This window comes from Dasypus novemcinctus, chromosome 11 (assembly GCF_030445035.2).
Source record: "Dasypus novemcinctus isolate mDasNov1 chromosome 11, mDasNov1.1.hap2, whole genome shotgun sequence".
NCBI lineage: Eukaryota > Metazoa > Chordata > Mammalia > Cingulata > Dasypodidae > Dasypus > Dasypus novemcinctus.
In genome coordinates this window covers 10,415,246-10,433,793 of record NC_080683.1, presented here as the reverse complement: position 1 = coordinate 10,433,793, position 18,548 = coordinate 10,415,246, and the positions used below count along the sequence as shown (strand labels likewise).

The 18,548-nt window shown below is 38.9% G+C and overlaps 1 protein-coding gene across 2 annotated transcripts in view; it reads left to right on the top strand.

The window, feature by feature from the left end:
• The window catches only part of BTBD9 (BTB domain containing 9), a 475,382-nt gene that overhangs the window by 296,840 nt on the left and 159,994 nt on the right, over positions 1 to 18,548 (top strand). The gene's annotated exons all lie outside the window — the stretch shown is intronic.

Below are 18,548 nucleotides of genomic sequence, written 5' to 3'. Positions count from 1 at the left end.
TCTTTTGAGGGATAAAGAGACCCACGGGTTCTATGGTCATGGCAGAAGGGGTTCACTGCCATGACAGATGGCCCTTCTTTGGAGCTGGTGTTTCTGCGTGATGGAAATGGACTCAGAGGGGATCTCTTTTCACAAGACTTGCATGCTACTTTATTGGAATTGTAGTTGGTGCTGGGTTTAAGATATATGTAGGGGATTTGAATCTCTGGACTGATAATATGACACCCAGGCCCAGAGCCTCAACAAACTTCAGCTCCTACACTTTGACTTATTGGACTTACTCCACTCAGCTAACATGGAGTTGAAGAAGGTCAACCACCACAACATGGAGCCTAGAGTGTCTACAACTAGAAGCGGGAAGAGTGCATCCAGTACCCATGTGCAATCTAAGCCCTCACTTGACATAGGTGTGCAATGGACACAACCAATCCAATGTCCACAGAGAAAATGTGGAATGGGTGTGGGAACGGTAGCCATGGGGGCTGCTGGGTGTGGGGAACGGGAGGAAGAGATGAGATGTGGAGGCGTTTTCGGGACGTGGAGTTGTCCTGGATAGTGCTTCACGGACAATTACGGGACACTGTAGATCCCCCCAGGGCCCACTGGATGGAACGTGAGAGAGTCTGGGCTATGATGTGGACCACTGACTATGGGGTGCAGTGATGCTCAGAGATGAACTTACCAGGTGCAATGGATGTATCACGATGATGGGAGAGAGTGTTGCTGTGGGGGGAGTGGGGGGCGGGGGCGGTGGGGTTGAATGGGACCTCATATATATTTTTTAATGTAATTAAAAATAATAATAAATAAATATTTAAAAAAAAAAAAACCTACAGGACCTTGTCTTACTCATCAGCCTGTTTGACTTAGTTTTTCTCTAGTCTATATATGTCAGTATTTTCTGTTTGATTCTGTTAGAAGAGCTGAAAAAGAGTAAGGTTAAAGGATTTACTCTTGGTTACCTTGGTTTACTATCAGAACTAGGAACAAAACCATTTAATTGCTCTTTGTGGATGTGATTTATTACACAAAGCCCTTCTGCAGCTAAGGTAACATAGGTGCCATATCACATTAGCTGCCAAGGTCAGGCAAGGGATATTGCAGTTTTTTATCTTGTGGATTAAATCACTTAAATGTTAATTCTAAACATTTTATCATAAATATTTAAAGCAAATAACCAATTTCTACTTAATCATAAAACACTACTCTTGCTAGTCAGAAAGCATTTGCATGGAAAATTACACGCCACTTTAATGCATTTTCTATCTGTTTTTGTGTCCATATAAAAATAACAAACCACAGGTGGATGATGACATCATCATCACTGAACAAAGAAGGAAGAAAAGGAAATCATTTTGTGAGCTGGAGATTTAAGCTCTTTCTCAGGTCATCAGTGCTTTTCTTAATATTTTTAGGAGGGAGTTCCTGTGTGTATAGAGTCACTGGTAAATTAAGGACTGTTGTCACTCATTCCTGCAAAATGAGCCCCAAATTTATACAGTGTCCTCCAAATGTCCCTTGGCACCAATGAATATGTTGTTTTTTTAATGCTACATTAGGTTCTCTAGTGCATACCACCCAGCTCCATTGAATTTTCTCTAGTGTTGTGTCCAATTTTAAATGACTTGAGTGATGGGTTTTCCTTCTTTTACCTGGCCGAAGCAACCTCCAAGTGCCCAGGGTTCAAAACCCCCCATTCCTTGTGACAGCCATACTATAACAGACCTGGTGAGATAAGGGTGACAGAGCTCACAAGGTTTTAATTGTTGCCTAATAGGCTATAGCAACCTGAACATTTTATTAAGAGGGCATTTAAAATTAGCATTATTATTCCAGAAGATGCTTTCACACTGCAGTAAAAATCATGCTGAGAGAATGTCTGATATGCAACCTAATTTCACCATTTTCTTAATTTCTTCCCATTACTTCTTGTAATATGCCTCTTAAGCCATTTTATTTTTTCTATTTTTATTTTTCTGATTACATAAATAATTTTATCTCTTCCCTTTCCATTTTTCCTAGTTATATCTTCCCAGAGTTTCATGATAAGCATAATATCCCAATAGAATTGGAGTGTATTACCTGCAGACTTTTCAGAGTTAAAGTAACTTTTTTTTAAGTACTGTTGAATTCCATAGATGTAGGCAATATATACCTTCTCATAGCAGCAATAAGGAAAGTCCTGATTTTTAAAAAATTTTCCTTCATCATCCTCTCTTAGATCATTTAGTTATGTCATTTCTGGGCCACTCTCTCCTTTTACTAAGTCTCCCATGAGTGAAAGCCAGATTTCGATAATGTTCTTCTAGAGGGGAATTTTTACCTCTCCTATCTGATGATATTTGAGTAACTCGGCCATCATATCCCATGGTTATTTAATTCTATTGTGTTTATAAGCAATCTGCTGACAGTTGTCACTTAAAACCCTTCTAGTCGTTTTCCTTTCCTCTTCTATACTTACCAAATCCTGCTGCCTCATTCCTGAATCTGCACATTGTAATGTTATTCCACCAGTATATGGCTACCTTGTAAAAAAAGGATTGTGGGTTTTTTTTTTTTAAAGAAACACTTTCCAAATGAGATTTTTTTTAAAAAAAATTATTAAGTTAAGGTGTAATTCACATAACCTAAAATTAAATACATGTAGAATAATGTTTAGATGAATTATACCAAAATACCGGTGAGTAGCTGCTTGCGGGTAGCAGGATTATGTGAGTTTTATGTGTATTTTATTTTTTTTTTAATGTGTATTTTCTATTCTCTAAACTTTTCAAATCATCTACAGTATACTAATATGTAAAATACTTTGGTACCAAACAATTTTAAAGTGAACAATTCAATACATTCACAGTATTAAGCAACCACCATCTCTTGTCTAGTTCCAAAACATGTTCACCACCTTGAAAGGAAACCCTGTACCCTCTAAGCAGTCATATCCCATTCCTTTCTCCCTAGCCCCTGACAGCCAGCAATATACTCTCTATCTCTGTGGATTTACCTAGTCTAGATATTTCATATAAATGGAATCATACAATATATGAACTTTTATATCTGGCTTTTTCCATTTGGCATAATGTTTTGGAGGTTCATCTACAATGTTGAATGTTTCAGTACTTCATTCTTTTTTATGGTTGAATATTCCATTTTTTTATATACTATAATTTGTTTACCCCTTCATCCATAGATGGGTGTTTGGGATGTTTTCACCTTTTGACTGTTGGGACTAGTGCTGCTAAGAACTTGCATGCACATGTATTTGTTTAAGTGCCTGTTGTCTATTCTTTTGGCAGTATACTTAGGAGTGGAGTTGCAGGGTTGTATGATAATTCTCTGTTTAACTCTGCGAAACCACCAAATGTTCTCCACAGTGGCTGAACCACTTTACATGCCCAACTACTATTTCTTCACATCCTCACCAACACTTATTATTTTCTGTTTGTGTTTGTATGTGTGTATGTGTTTAAAACTATTATTGCTATTCTGTTGGTGTGAAGTGGTATCTCACTGTGGTTTCTGTTTGTATTTCCCTAATGGCTAATGATGTTGAGCATCTTTACATGTGTTTGTAAAAAGTAAAAGGACTTTTCTTTATCTTTTTGGCAGAATATCTATTCAACTCTGTGTCTGTTTTTTAATTGGGTTGTTTGTCTTTTTGTTGTTGAGTTATAAGAATGCTTTTTAGATTCTGGATCTTTATCCAGCAAATGATTTGCAAATATCTTCTCCCATTCTGTAGGTTGTCTTTTTACTTTTTTGATGTACAGAGTTCTCTAGGGAAACAGAATCAACAGGAGATATCTGTAAATAGTATGAGATTTTATAAAATTCTCTCACATGACTGTGGGGATGCACAAGTATAGATTCCACAGGCAGGCTGCAAACCAGGAACTCTGATTAAGGTCCAGTGAAAGTCCTTGATGAGTTTCTAGGAAACATTGGCTGTCCAAAGATGAGCTGGGAAATTGTCTCTGAATGCTGAAATCACTTTTCCTTTTGAGGCATTCAACTGATTGGATAAAGTATCACTCGTTGCTGATGGCAATCTCCCTCATTGATTATGTTTGTAATCAGCCATCTATGTGGTTAACTCATTGATGACTAAAGTCCGTAAATGTCCTTGTATTGCAATTAGCCTAGTGCTTGCTTGACCAAACAACTGGTCACAATTACCTGGCCAGTTGAAACATTAGCCTAACCATCCCAAAATGTTTTTAACTTTGATCAAATCTAATTTCTATCTTTTTTCCCTCTTGTTGCTCATGCTTTTTATCACATCTAAAGATCCATTACAAACCCAAGCTCATGAAGACTTACCCCTGTATTTTCTTCTTTATGGTTTTAGCTCTTATTTTTAGGTCATTATGTTTAGGGATACAGTTTCGTTCTTTTATTTTTCGAAATCCGCTTATCCCAGCACCATTTGTTAAAGAAGCTGTTTTTTCCCTACTGAATAGTCTTGGGACCCTTGTTTAAAATCAGTTTGCTGTAGGCATGTTTATTTCCGGATTCTCAAGTCTATTCCGTTGGTCAGTATGTCTATCCTTATCCCAGTTTCACGCTGTTTTGATAGCTTGATAGTTTTGTGTAAGTATTGAAATTGGGAAATGTGACTTCTCCAATTTGTTTTTTGTTTGTTTGTTTTGGCTATTAAATGAGATCTGTATTTAATAAGCCATAAGTGTCTAGTTTCATATTTTGTAAAATACAGGGAGAGTCTTTGTTCTTTGGGAGTAAATTTATATATACTCTTTCAACAAGTAATTTCATATAAATATTGTCTGTTTTGATGAATTTCAATAATCTGTTAAAATTCTTAAAAGTTCTTATAATCAGTACCTTTTTTAAAATTCACATTGATTCATTCATTCAGCAAGCATTTGAATGCATTCAATGAGCTGGAATCATACTTTATATTCTGAAAAGGAAAATGAACAAGAAAGATCTCTGCTTTCAGAGAGATCAGAGCACAGTAGGAGAGGCAGAAAAGTGGATACGTAACTGTCCTGCAAGGTGAGATATGCTATAATATAAGTTACGTGAGCACCAGTGAACGAGAAATGAATACTTTAGGTGAATCCATACTGGCAGGAGACTGCGTAACATATGTGGCATTTGGGCTGGGCTGTACAGGAAAAGTAAGGGTTCACAACTGCAGCAAGGAGAGGGCCATGTCCAGGAGCAGAAACAACATGAGGAAGGCTTGGACAACTAAAAGGACATTGTAGAAGACTCATGATTCAAACATAGGGCTTTTCTTATTACCTAGTAATAGAGTCAGAAAAGTGAGTGGAGATACAGTAAAAAAGTAGTCAGCAGTCCAGTAACCCAGGAGAACACTAATAATTAAATAATTAAAAAATAATTAATCTTTGCTTTTTGGACTGTGTGTTTTTAATTATGTATAACTATAGGCGTTTATTATGATTTAGACTAATGGTTCCCAACCCTGGCTATACACTAGAATCTCTGCATCAGTCCAATTAAATCAGAATCTTTAGGTATTGGGCACAGGCATCCATATACTTTTAAAGTCCCGCAGATAGTTCTTATGTACATCCAGGGTTGAAATCACTGATCCACACCCCTTCCACACTTGAACAGGTTAGTGGAGGCAACCCCCAATTCCCAACTCTCTTTCCCCACCAGACAAACTCTTGAAACAATGGTTTGACTACCCTCCCTAGAAAATCTGCTCATATAAAGAAATATTGGTTAGTTTGACTTTCCCTCCTCCTTTCCTTTTTCCTGTTCCCTGCTAATGAGCAGTGAAATGGCCTAATGACTGGTGCAAGAGAGAGGGGAAAGCAGAGCAAAGAGCCTGATAATCCACATACTGAATTATCAGCCCCGGTGTAATTGATTTTGTGTGTATGTGTGTGTGTGGCTTCCTTCTTTTCACAGTTCAGCATTTTAAAGTTACGAAGGATGTACTATTAATCCTGGCACCAAGACAAACCATGTTTTCAGTTTCTGCCATGATCATTTTGATTAAACTATGAGGGCTAGTGGACCTGTAATTCTGACAGGGACTCCAGAAAGGAAGCTTGGAGAACTCTGAATGACACAGTTCCCTTTTCCACTGAGAGTCAAGCACAAAATAGCCTTTTAATGCCCTTGTCTGTTAGACTGTACATGGTGTAGACTGAAGAGCACCTGTGTAGCAGGAGCGGCCCTGGAAGATAAGGAAGGTGCTGTGCAGAATATGAATATAGCCCAGCTTCACATAGGCTCCCGAATAGGAGGTGACTGCTGGTCACATAGGGTGTGCAACTGTCCTGGTATGTCTGATACTGAAATGTTAAACAGCATGTGGGTCTTTCAGTGGTAAAACCAGGATAGTCCTGGCAAAAGTGGATGGTCGGTCACCCCAAGCATTTAACTTAATTTTCCTTAGCTTAACAAAAAGTTCACCATCAGTTGAAATCATTTCCTATTGTCTTTAAATCCTGTCTGACTCATTGAATGGCCCAGGAAAACAAAGAAACCAAAAACCAGAGCTTTTTTCCTTGGATTCCCTGGAGTAAGCTGTAAAATTGAATGGACCCTTGTTGAAAGCTTTCTTCCTACCTCACCTGCATCTTCCACTTTTCTGATTTAGAACCTTTGGCCAGCCTGCTCCCCATGCCTGTAAGGCATTTCTTTGTTCCTCCTTCCCCTTTTTCTGCTGCTGCTGTAATAACTCCAAGGATTAAAGAGGATGTACAGTATGTACCCTCTCCTACTTCAGCACTTGCTTTCCGTGGCTCTGCTTAGATGCAGCTGGCTGAGCTGGGGCTTTAGGAAGCCTCCAGGGGACCCACAGCTGAATCTATCAGGTCTGGCCCAGCAGCTGTTATCTGAACCAACTGGGTTGTACGACAGCAGCCAAAGAAGGGTACAGTGTAAGTGTGCAGGAAGAACACCAGACAAGCCTGACTCTTCTCCAGAGGGTCTAAATCATTCCATCTGCATGTGGAGCATGGTGATTGTTCTGGAGAGAGCCGGAAGGGGAGGAGATGGTGTTTTTCCACAGATAGCAAGATAAACAGAGCAGCCAATGCTGTCTGTGCAGCTGTTTGAGTGTGAGGAGGAGCAGAATTATTTTTACTCAGTGGGAACCAATGTCCATCCCCCTTTCCTTTGGAGAGAGGAAGGCTGTGGCTAACAGAATCACTGAATGATTTGAATCTTTCTGCACAATGGTGATAATTTATGGGATTGTCTGGATACATCCCTGTTTGGACTTTTAATCAGTGAAAATCCAGTCCAGAAGATAAAATAGCTGCGTAATCTGAGGCAGCCATGTGAAGACCAGGTTGAAGGAATGGGACAAAGTGGAGGATCGAGGAGTAGCAATAAGGTAAAAATGTTATTTCAAGACAAGAACTAAAGCGTTTTAACTCTCAGGTTGAAGAAGGACAAGGAAATGAGGAAAGAAAGGTTATTATCTCCTGTATAATTGTCTCATATTGTCCCAAGCCAGACTATTTTAGAGGCTATATCCTTGTGGCCATAGCAGCTTGGAAGACCCAAAGTTTCAGACTCAGTAAGTCAGTCCAGCAAAGATCTTTATCGTTTCAGGAATAACCACAGGGATGGACAGACATATTCTTGTGAAAAATTGTTAAGTTTTCAGGGAAAGGTGGCAGATTGAACACACATTGATTCTCATTACCTTCACAACAAAACCCCACTAAAATGACAGTAAAGGGATTTTCTTTTAAGCACAAACCCACAAGGATAAAGAAAATGGGAGAGGAGGCAAAACCATGGGAGAGGAAGCTGTAAAGCACATGAATAAGTGATAATGATGTAGTAGGCCCAAGAAAACTGAATCCTAAGCCACAAAATCCTCAAAGGTTTAGGAATTAGAGGCACCAGACACCTCTGAAGCTGTGATGAATGATGTGGGGAAGAAGGGCCTAAATGAGGAGGATTGGTTTAACTATCTGCTTATGAAACAATTATGAACTCTAGACCTCCCTCCCCCACTTCACTCAACTTAGACTGCTTTTTTCCCATCCTGATGGAAAAATGGAAATTTATTCTCTGATTAAGGTAAAACAAAGGATCTCTAAACTGGGAGATACCATGCATAGTTGAAGAAGATAATATACCACAGTTAAATTAAATTAAACGCTCACATGCTGAAATTCTACAGTCTAGTACCCAAGCATCCCCGCAACAACACACAAGCACCCTTGCCCTGTTTTGCCACTTAGATTCTAGAACTCTAGCTGTCAGACCCATGGTCTTCATGCACGGAACTAGAAAATCTTCCTAGGTAATCTGACCAGCCCAAGAGGAAAGAGCTAAATGTTCTGAAAGTAGCGATTTCCTGACAGTTGATCCATTCAGATAACCCTACAGTAAAACTAAAACTAAAAGATTATAAGCTTCACTATATGCTCCAACTTTCCAGGCATATTTCTGGTTTCTTTCCCAATAACTTCCTTGACAGCCAGTTTCTCTGGAAACCAAAACGAAACATAAAGACCAAAACAGGGGAGAAAATCTATGTAGGGAGATGAAAACATTAAAAAATATCATTGCTATTTTAAGAGAGATTAGAACAGATATAGCAATCCTAGACCAAGAAGATGATGTTGTAAAAGAGAAACAGAACAAAAAGAACAGCTGGAAATTTAAAATATTGTAGCAGAAATTAAAAACTCAGTAGAAGGCATAGATGATAAAGCTAAATAACTCTTCCCAAAAGTATTACAAAATGACAAAAAGATGGCAAATAGAGAAAATATGAAGTTGTAGATCAAGATAAGGCAGCCCAATGTCCAAAACTAAAGTTTCATAAAGAATAGAGAAAATTCAGGGGATAAATCAGTAACAGTAATTCAAGAAAATTTACCAAGACTGAAGTACATGGATTTCCAGAATGAAAGGACCTTTTGAGTACATAGCCCAGTGGAAGAAAGTAGAATCACACCAAGACACATCATCATTTCAGAATGCCAGGGATGTAAAGAAAACTCTATATACGTCTATATCAGGACAGTGTGAAAATATATTTAAAAATCAGATCATGAACTAGGTCAAGTAATCATAATGGCTTCAGACTTCTCAATAGTAGAACTGTAAAGCTAGACAGCAATAGAGCAATACCTTCAAAGTTCTGAATGAAAACTATTTCTAAATTAAAATTCTATACCCAGCCAAACTACCAAGCAAATATTAAGGTAGATTAAAGATATATTCCAACAGCCAAGATCCTAAGAATTTTACCTCTAAGATTCCCTTTCTCAGAAAGCTTCTGGGAGATGTACTCCACCAAAATGAGAGAATAAATCAAGAAAGAAGAAGGCAAGAGATATAGGATACAGATGATTTAGCACAGGAGAATGATGAAGGGAATACCTAAAATGATGGTGGTGAAGGCAGATCCCAGGATGACAGCTTGCATCAGCCTTAGAGGGCAACCAGACTTGAATGAAACCAACTAGATGGCCTGGGAAGGCTTTTCCAAGAAGAATAATTTGCTAGACCTGATGTGTTGGAATGTCTCAAGAGGAGCTTTCATCGATTAATGGAGAGTTGAGAGTGTTGAACTTCTACAAAACTAAGCAAAACAAAAAATCAAGACTATTTTTAGCTCTAGTAGAAACAAATTTTAACATGTGCAGGAAAGGAAAATACTCTGTGGCTTAGTTGTGAATAATGGTCACATAATAGTAACATAAATACTGAATATTGAGCCAACCGAAGTTACAGTACAGTCTAAACCGGGGGTATGGGAAAGGTGCATGTAAAGAGAGGGGAGAGCTAAATATTCATCTTCCGTAGTAGCAGATAGGTAGCCTAAGGCCTAAAACTGAAATACCAAGAAGTGCATTAGGCATAAGACAAAAACCTTTGGAGATTGTGGGCCTCAGGAAGGGTCCAAGCGTCTTAGTTGGGCCTTTAAGACCCTCACCTATGTGACCCTTCCCACTTTGCCTTGTCTCTTTGCCCCCATAGTATCACAGTTAACATTACAGCAACGCAGAATTTCCGTGATGGATCTCCCAGGTCCACTAGACTCTTTTCAGCCTTGATGCTCTCCCCTCATCTGCCTGGGATACCCCCTACCCCTTTCTGTCAAAGTCCCATTCATCCTTTAAGATCCTTCCTTGATCCCCAAGCCTGGATTTGGTACCTCAGCTGTGTTCTCATTAAACCCCAAGTGTAGCTCTATCACTGTACTCTCCACATTGCTGTATACTGTCTTTCAGAGGCATCTCTTTCCTCCATGGCCTGTAAGCTCCCTCTCCTACCTAGAGGGAAAAATCTATGCTCCATTCCTCTCTGTAGTCCCACATTCTAGCACAGATCCTGATTAAAAAATAAAAGTATTAATTTTAAAAAGTGTATTAGAAGCATATTAATTATAAATGTGAGAGAAATCCTAAAATAACGTACTATAAAAGGCTGCCTCTGGAAAGGGGAGGAAATGTAGCATGGGGGAGGGGCAGCTGTTTTTCATAATAAACCTTATAGAGTATTTGATTTTTTTAACTATGTACATGTATACCTTTTTTTAAAAAAAAAATGTGAAAAGATGAAATAGATAAGCCATTTTCATTTTAATGAAGAGGCCAGATACCACAACTAATAGTGGCTATTAGTAAGATAAATAAATAATAAAAGAAATTTCTCTTACAAAGTACACATTTTACTTTCTGTCCGTTCCACTCTCAAGTTTTTCTTTTCTCAAATTTCTTTAATAAATGTTAGGGTTGACGTTTTCTTTCTGATCACTGGCTTAGCACTAATTCCATATCAGTAATGTCTAGATCATGAATGGTTGAGTTCTCAAGAAGCTTTGGGGAGGAAAAACAAAAAAATAAATCTTGCCCAACTATTCCACCTTCCAGTCTGCTTGCTGCAAATACACCAGAAATATGGGTTGGGGGTAGGCTTCAAAATGAACTTTACCTGTGCATTGGACTCTTAAGCTGAAGGTTTGGGTATGAGGAAATTTCTTTTAAAATGATTAGGTAGGCTGTTAGGTTCAAATTTGTCCCATGTCTGTTTAGCTCCTACCATAAGTAATTGACTCTGCATACCACCAAGTAATGTCATTTGTAGCATCTTTCTCTCCCGCCCCCCCTTTTTGCTTGTGTTAAAATTCTAACGCATTGACAGAGTTTAGTACCACAGTCTCTTATATCAGTTGTGCTGAAATTAGTGATCCTTCATAAATTATTTGGAAACAAGAGTGTAGAGCTTCTACTATGAAATCAGCCACACACTTCCAGCTTTAACAATTTACATAGCTCACAAGTAACACAGAGGCTTTGAGGGTCATATGTTCTGCCCAGCTTTGGAGTTTCCAGCCTGGAGGTGAATCTATATTACTAGTTAATTAATTGGTTGCATGAATGTGCAAGGAATGGTTTTTCCATTAAAGGAAATAATACATGCAAAGTCCTTAGCAGTCTGGCGCGTGGGATTTGTTCAAAAGTTGGTAGTTTTTATTATTTTAGTTCCAGTGCTACTGTCTTAGGAGTCTGGAGTAAAGATGTGTGATTCCTTACTCTCTGTGCTCTCTTTATTACACTTCTGTTATTTAGACTATCTTAGGCAATTCCTGTCTTATTTCTCAGAATGCCAAATGTTTACATTTTTAGAAGGATTCTTAGATTTTACTTTGGAAGAAGCAAATTCTTTTTCCTGCTTGCCGCTCTTCCTTCTCTGTATAATCCTCTACTCTTGGGCAGGTGGGGGGAAGGGAGGTCCTGTAGTCCTTAAAACTTATGTTACAATAAATGGTATAAACCCACCATGGAGTCTTTGGTTCAAAAAAGGGAGAAATTTTCCTTATCCACCATGATCCTAAACAGACTTGTTAGAGGCATAGTCAGCAAGTGAATTCTTAACAGATTCATAGGAAAACTAACAAATTTAATTTTCTTCTGTTTTTTTTCTGTAGTGCACAATTCCATTAGATTCATTTGTCTGCATTCAAGGAAATGCACAGCCTGTTGGGTAAACTGGAAAAGATAATGCAGCCATTTTAAAGATAAAACTAATGAAATTCTCACCCCTCCCCCTGCATCTTGGACTAAGGGAAAAGTTAATGAAAAAATGCAAATGTTGAACTTTTGGTAATTTAGTTCTATTTCTTAAAATATACTTTGTGTTGGTTTCAAATGTTTTATTGAGTAATAAAATTGGTTAACATTATTCCCACATGGGGATTTGTTCACATTAGCACATAACAGAGACAGAAGAAGGGATTGGTTCATTTTCTTTCTCTCTCTCTCTCCCTCTTTCCCTCCCTCCTGCACCCACTCATTTTTCATTATATATCCTCCACCTCTCATTTTCTCTATATATAATCCCTTCAAAATTACAGTCTGAAGAAAACTAAAGCTGAAAAGGAAACTAAACCGTGAAATAAATAAGACATTTCTTTCTGTGAATTCAAATCAGTTCCTCTTCCCAGAGCCCAAGCAGCCCTTTTAATTAGATTTTTGCCCATGTCTTGCTCAATATCTAAAAGGAGGTATACTTATATATTACACTATAGCTATATTCTTAGAAAAAACTATTGTGCCTTCCCATTTGACCCTTTGTTTATTCTTGCAGGTGGAGGTTTTATAACTGTTCATACTCCCAGTTTAGCAAGTTTGTCCACAAAGTTCTGTGCTAAATAGATCAGCTACCAACCAGTGGATGATTATTTGATTTTTTTAATTCATTGTCCACTTCCTCAACTGAAATGTAAATTCCATGGGGGAGGGATTTCGTTCATATCATTGAATCCCATGTCACCAGCATGCAATAGCTGTAGCTGGCACTTAGTAAGTGCTAGATTAGTTATTTGCTGAATTAATGATCATTTGTGCCTCAGCTGGGGGCGAGCTGGGGGCAGCAGGGTATTTCTCTTTTAGCCATTTTGTTTCTCTTGGACTTTGAGGCAAGAGCAGAGCAGCTAGCAGGGAGGACTTTTAAAGTTCATATTGCTAAATTCAGTGTTTTAAAGTTCTACCATACGTGACTGGGTAATGAGCTCTTATGTAAATTCTCCTTACTACTCCTACCAATGGGGAGAATGAGAATGAGAGAAATTAATAACCTGCCTGCAGTTTTGTGTCTAATGCTTTGTGACGCTCTGACTAGACCCAGGTCTTTCTTTTGACTCAGTTTTGTCAAGAGCCATATAGTTTGATGTGTTTTAGTCTTGCCTTCCAAACTGCACTATAATCTTTTCTGGATCAAGGTTTATGTCCTCCTTTCTGATCCATTCCTCACAGTGCTTAGCACAATTTCCTGTACTCAGTAGGTATGTGGTAAATTTTGTTAAATATATGATTTACCCAAGATATCTAGTAGGGCTACTGACTAGAAACTGTGCAACCAGGAAATTTAAGTGAAATCAATTTTAGAGCTTATATCAGTTTTTGTATAATTTATATAAATATTATAGTTAATTCTTTTTGTGGTATCAACAAATATAATTTTATATATTGAAGGCATATTATTATGGCAGGTTATAGCTAATATTTGGAAAAGAAAAATACCCTACTGTTTAAAATTCCCAAAATTTTCTCTCAAAAAAATCAACACAAACATTTATGTCTAATGTTCAAATGGCTTTCTGTGTATTCTGGTTTGGGTAGCACCAGGTTATTATGTGTTCGTAATTATTTATTCATCTTTCCCCTTCTACAAACTTGCTTCTATAGAGCATCAATTTTCTCTGAAATACAAGATGACTCTCCTTTCATTTGTCCTTCAGGTTGAATAGTGGAGGTGCTACAACATGACTGCTCCCTCTGCAGAGCTAACGGTCAGATAGCATTGGGGCTGTTCTCTGAGACCATAGTTGCTACTTAGGCTAACTGTGGCCACAGAGTGTTTAAGCTTTTAATAATTCTTCCTCTCCTAAAAAAGCAAATGCTGCTGGGGCCCTTTGCTGAAGTCAGTAGAGGAGAATGTATAGCTCCACCGAGCAACCAGAGGGAAGGTTTTCTAAAGAGTAACAAATCTTTTCTGTTGCAACACGCTTTTTCCAGGAGCTTTTTGTCATTCTGGCAGTAAACTGTTTTCCACTTGCTGCCTTAGCAACAAGATGTGAAGTCACTCCCCCTCCAGGCTGTGGTTTGATTATAAGAGCACTAACATTGTCCCACAACTAGTGGAAAATATCATACCGGGGAAATCTGCAGACACGACCTACTATTTGGGTAGAAAATTATTTAAGTACATTCTTAGTATCCCCTCAAAGGGAAAGGTCGAATAGGAAATCTTGGAAATAGTGATTCCAAACCCCAGGTGGCCCCATGTCTCTAGAGAATGCAGTAGCTGAAGTTTGTGTTAGCTGACTGCCTCTAGCCACAGCAAAGAACAGTCTTTCTCCTCAGGTTTCACTATGGCTACCTCTGAGGAAGAGCCAAAATATTGAGGCTTTTTTGCTTCTGCACCAGTTTTAGGCTAACTATAATTTTCAAGGTTCTTTATTTAACCCAAAAATAGAAAGTTCAATTTGAGAATAAAATTCTGTTTACCAAAAAATATCATTCTTATGGATTTTGGCTTCTGTTGACCCCTTGAGAACTTATTTTTAAATATTTCTTTCTGAATTTAATTTTATCTTATAGTAGAATCTGTTTAGTACAAAAGTTGGGTTTTTATATAACAGGAGGCAAAAGTTAAGGAATACCTGTAAACACAAGTAGCCTTGTGGTTCACAGAGCTAAAGACCAGAGGATTAAAATGTGAAGATACAAGCTGCTGTTTCTTTGAATTGTCTTTAATATGTTAAAAATGTATTATATGTGACTTAGATATAAAATATGGTACCATCCTGACAAGAAGTGGTGGAAAGATAGGTTAAGTATTTAGGGAGTTTATCTTCCCAGAATAGTCAAGGAATGCAGTGAAATCTCCAAAGCATACTTTCTCTAGGCCGTAGCACTATGCTGTCTCTCTATAAAGAAATGCTGTTTTTCTTAATACATTAAAATTCCACACTTCCAGGAATTTGCACAAAAATGAAACTTCTGAGGGATGTGACCCTGACCCAACAACCTGGACTTTACTTTATTCTTGCTACTTATGGTGCTTCTGCCAAGGAAGGATGTTTGGGGGGTTTGAGGGGGTTGAGGAGGCAAAGATATGGGCAAAAGATTCTTCCCTTACTACCTCATGCAAAGCTGAGACAGCTCAAAACATTTTACAAGTCCTAGAGCCTTAAAACAGGAAGTACCATAAAGCCAGGTAATCTATGTTCAGAATATAGATTGCTTCCTGTGAGCCATAGAAAGGATGAGACCCTGCCTGCATCCCCTGAAGTCTGTCAAAAGTTATTAAAAAAACAAAATAAAACTTTTCCAGAGTGAACAGCTAATAAGTGATGGGGCTGCCCTACAAACCTGGTTCTGTTGGACTCTAAAACCCATGTCCTTCCCTAACTCTATAGGGCCTTTAAATTTCAGAGCACTAGCCTTGGAGAGATTGGACTTTATTTTATTAAAGAAGACAGTCTCTCTTCGCCTACAATATTATAGCTCCTAGAAACTTCTCTATTCAACCACCGTTTTGTGAACTGTTCAGGATCCAGTTTTTGTTAGCAACTGGAGAACAGCTAACATAGGGGAGAGGGGACGATGTTGGAACCAGACTGTTACACCAGGGCTCATGTGGACTCATGGATGGTGTTCATCCTCATCAGAAATGGCCAGTCTGGTGCTTCTCTGCCTTCCTCAGCACTGTTTAAGTTGTCATTATCTTCCAGCTGTCTGAGCTGCTGTTGAGGACCTCAGAGAGAACAGAGGATATCTGTTGTATTTTTTAGCAGTGTTCCTCTCTACACACTGATGAAGTCACTAGCTGACACTGCCTTTATTATCAGGTTAATTCAGAGGCTGACCGTGCATTTGAGAGATGATGCTGAAAAGGAAAAATTAAAAGTCTTAGGCTTCACCTCTTATTCTGAGTCTCCTGTGACAGAGATAATGTGATATCTACTTCTCATGTTCAGGTCTTATGACCAAGAACCAATTTTGCCTTCTTTTCCAAAAAAAAAGTAAATAGAGAGAACTCTCTACCATCCCTTGGCTCTTCAGTAGCTTGGATAGTAGTAACTTTTCTTCCACCTCTAATATGCTTCCTATCAAGAAAATATGCTCATGATCAACGATGGTACCTGTGCTCCCTGCCCTCTTCCAGACATTGCTCAAGGATCAGGGTAGTCCTCCTCTGAGCTGGACAGGGCCTCTGAATTCCTGACACGGACCTCAAGAGTGCCCCAGTCATCCCATTTGGAACTTAGTTGAAGCCTATTTGTCATCTCTGGTCTAGACCTTTAGTATAGGAAAGAATCTAGGCTATTTACGTCTTTTTGCTTGAGAGAAACAAGCATGGCTTCTTTCTTTTGACTTTGTTACCTTTTAAATTTTTCTCAGTGTTTATTTGAGTAAGGACTTTATGCCATTTTTGTAAAATATGCTGTAATTTTATGGAGACTTAGAAAGTATTGTAGAACTAGAATAATTAGACTCATTATGAGCATTACATATAACAGGCCATTCAGGAACTGTGATATACAGTGGTGAATTGCCAATTTGCCCTCAGGATTGTGCAGCACAGATAACATTATCTTCTTTTATATATCTTCTTTTTATCTGGAGGCACCTTTCGGTGCTTTTCCAATCACATATATTATCTTGTTTATCACAAACAGTATCATGAAGGTTCTGGTATTCCTGTACAACTTTTTACCTTCAGTTGCTAAGAATTTAAGGGATAGGATCTTTTTTTTGTGCACAGTTTTTTCCATTCCTAATATTTTTACCAGTGTGAAATTTGGGAGATGACTGTTATCTAAACTTGGAAAGCCTGGTTCCAAATTGTGTTTCAAAAAGAAAGGCAGGAAGGAAGGAAAGAGGAAGGACGGATCATTTACTGCATGGTCTGAGGTCAGCTGGGCTATTAACCTGAAGGGCCGAGAACAGGGAAAGGCCCTTGGTCACTCCCTGGCTCCTCTGCTCTGTACAGCAGCCTGAGTGCTTTCTCTCCTTTGGCAGACTCTCGACCTAGAGAACAAGAAAATGAGCCGATCGAATTCCACCAAACCACATTCCCTCTGTGCCCTCCAAGGTTGCAGACAGCGGCATTCTGGCCGGCACTGCCATGTGCGGTTGAAAATGCTCCGCCGGTTGAGTTCCTGTGGGTTTAAGGAAATTGACAAAATTAGATTCAGGCCAAGGTGCCAGGTTTAACACACCCTTTCCCTTCCAGAATATACTAGGGGAGATTGTCACCGCCAGGAGAAAAGAACAACACAATCTGTTCTTCCAAGATCATTAAGAACTTATTTTAAATGAACCCCTCCCCCTGCCCAAGCCTGGTGAAATCAGGACCTTCTCTTTGCCTTGAGGACTCAAGAGAGCAGATCAGGGACAGCCTCCTGCCTAACCAAAGGGCTCTGGTGAGTCCAGCAGTTGCCCTCGTCTCGCCACACAGGAAGAGTGGTATCTCCCTGCAGTGGGTGTGAGCACACTGAACAGCCACTCCAGGAGATTGTATTAATATTGGTTATGAAGATGAGTGATCAGCTCGTGTCAAGGAGCAGATGGCTAAATGAGGTGTATAGGGAATGCGACAAGATTCAGGCTTGAAGAAGCAGGAGAGAAAGCAGCCCATAATATAAAAATCCCAGATTTGGTCCCCTTAATGTGAATTTTTGAAATCAGCATTTACATTTTACAGTTAACGTGGAGTGATGAGAAATGTAAGGAAATTACCAAATTAGTGAACAGCGATTAACTCAGAAGTAAAAGTATGTCATCTAAATTGAAGGTTGTTTTACCAAGCAGAGGGAGGATATTACTAAAATCTTATCCAGTCTGTCATCTCCTAATTGAAATCTGTTAACTTAATATGTCCTATCCTTCAGTGTGCATTGTTCATAATTTGGGGAAATGTTATTAGTTAATCTAGTTATTTTTCCTGGTACTTCCTTTGAATTCCAGGAAGATGGTGTTGGCACATTCCCCGTGGAATTGTGAATGCTTAGAAGAGTGAGTTTGTCTGTTCATTAACCTCTGAACTGTCAGGTCCCTTCAGAGAATGAAAGATGCACATCGCTCCAAGGTTAATGCTTGTTTGTCGGAGGTGAAGCCTCCAGGGAGATAAAAAGGGTAAAAAGGCCGAGATGCTCAAGACCTGCCCGGTGAGACTCTGCACTGTGTGCAGATGCCAGATCTGTGTGGTCAGGAGGGAAGCTGCAGAGCAGGCTGGGTCATCTCCACAGATCACTTCCTCTGGTTAGGAGAAGGCTTCCCAGCAGTCAAGGGGGCGGCCGGCGTAAGTATATTGGGTTAACTTCCTAACAAGGACTTAGGAACATTATTAAAGTAAAACCATGGAGTGTTTGTTCAGTAGTTTCTGTGGATTTTTGGTTTTTAAACAAGAAAGAAATATTGATTTCATGCATTTGTCTTCCTTGGATGAAATCTTTCATTAAGTTGAAAAGCCTTTGATTTTGTGTGTGTATGTACACATGTACACAGGCACATTCCTAACCACAAGGCAAGGGTGGGAGCTGTTTGATATTCTCCAGTATA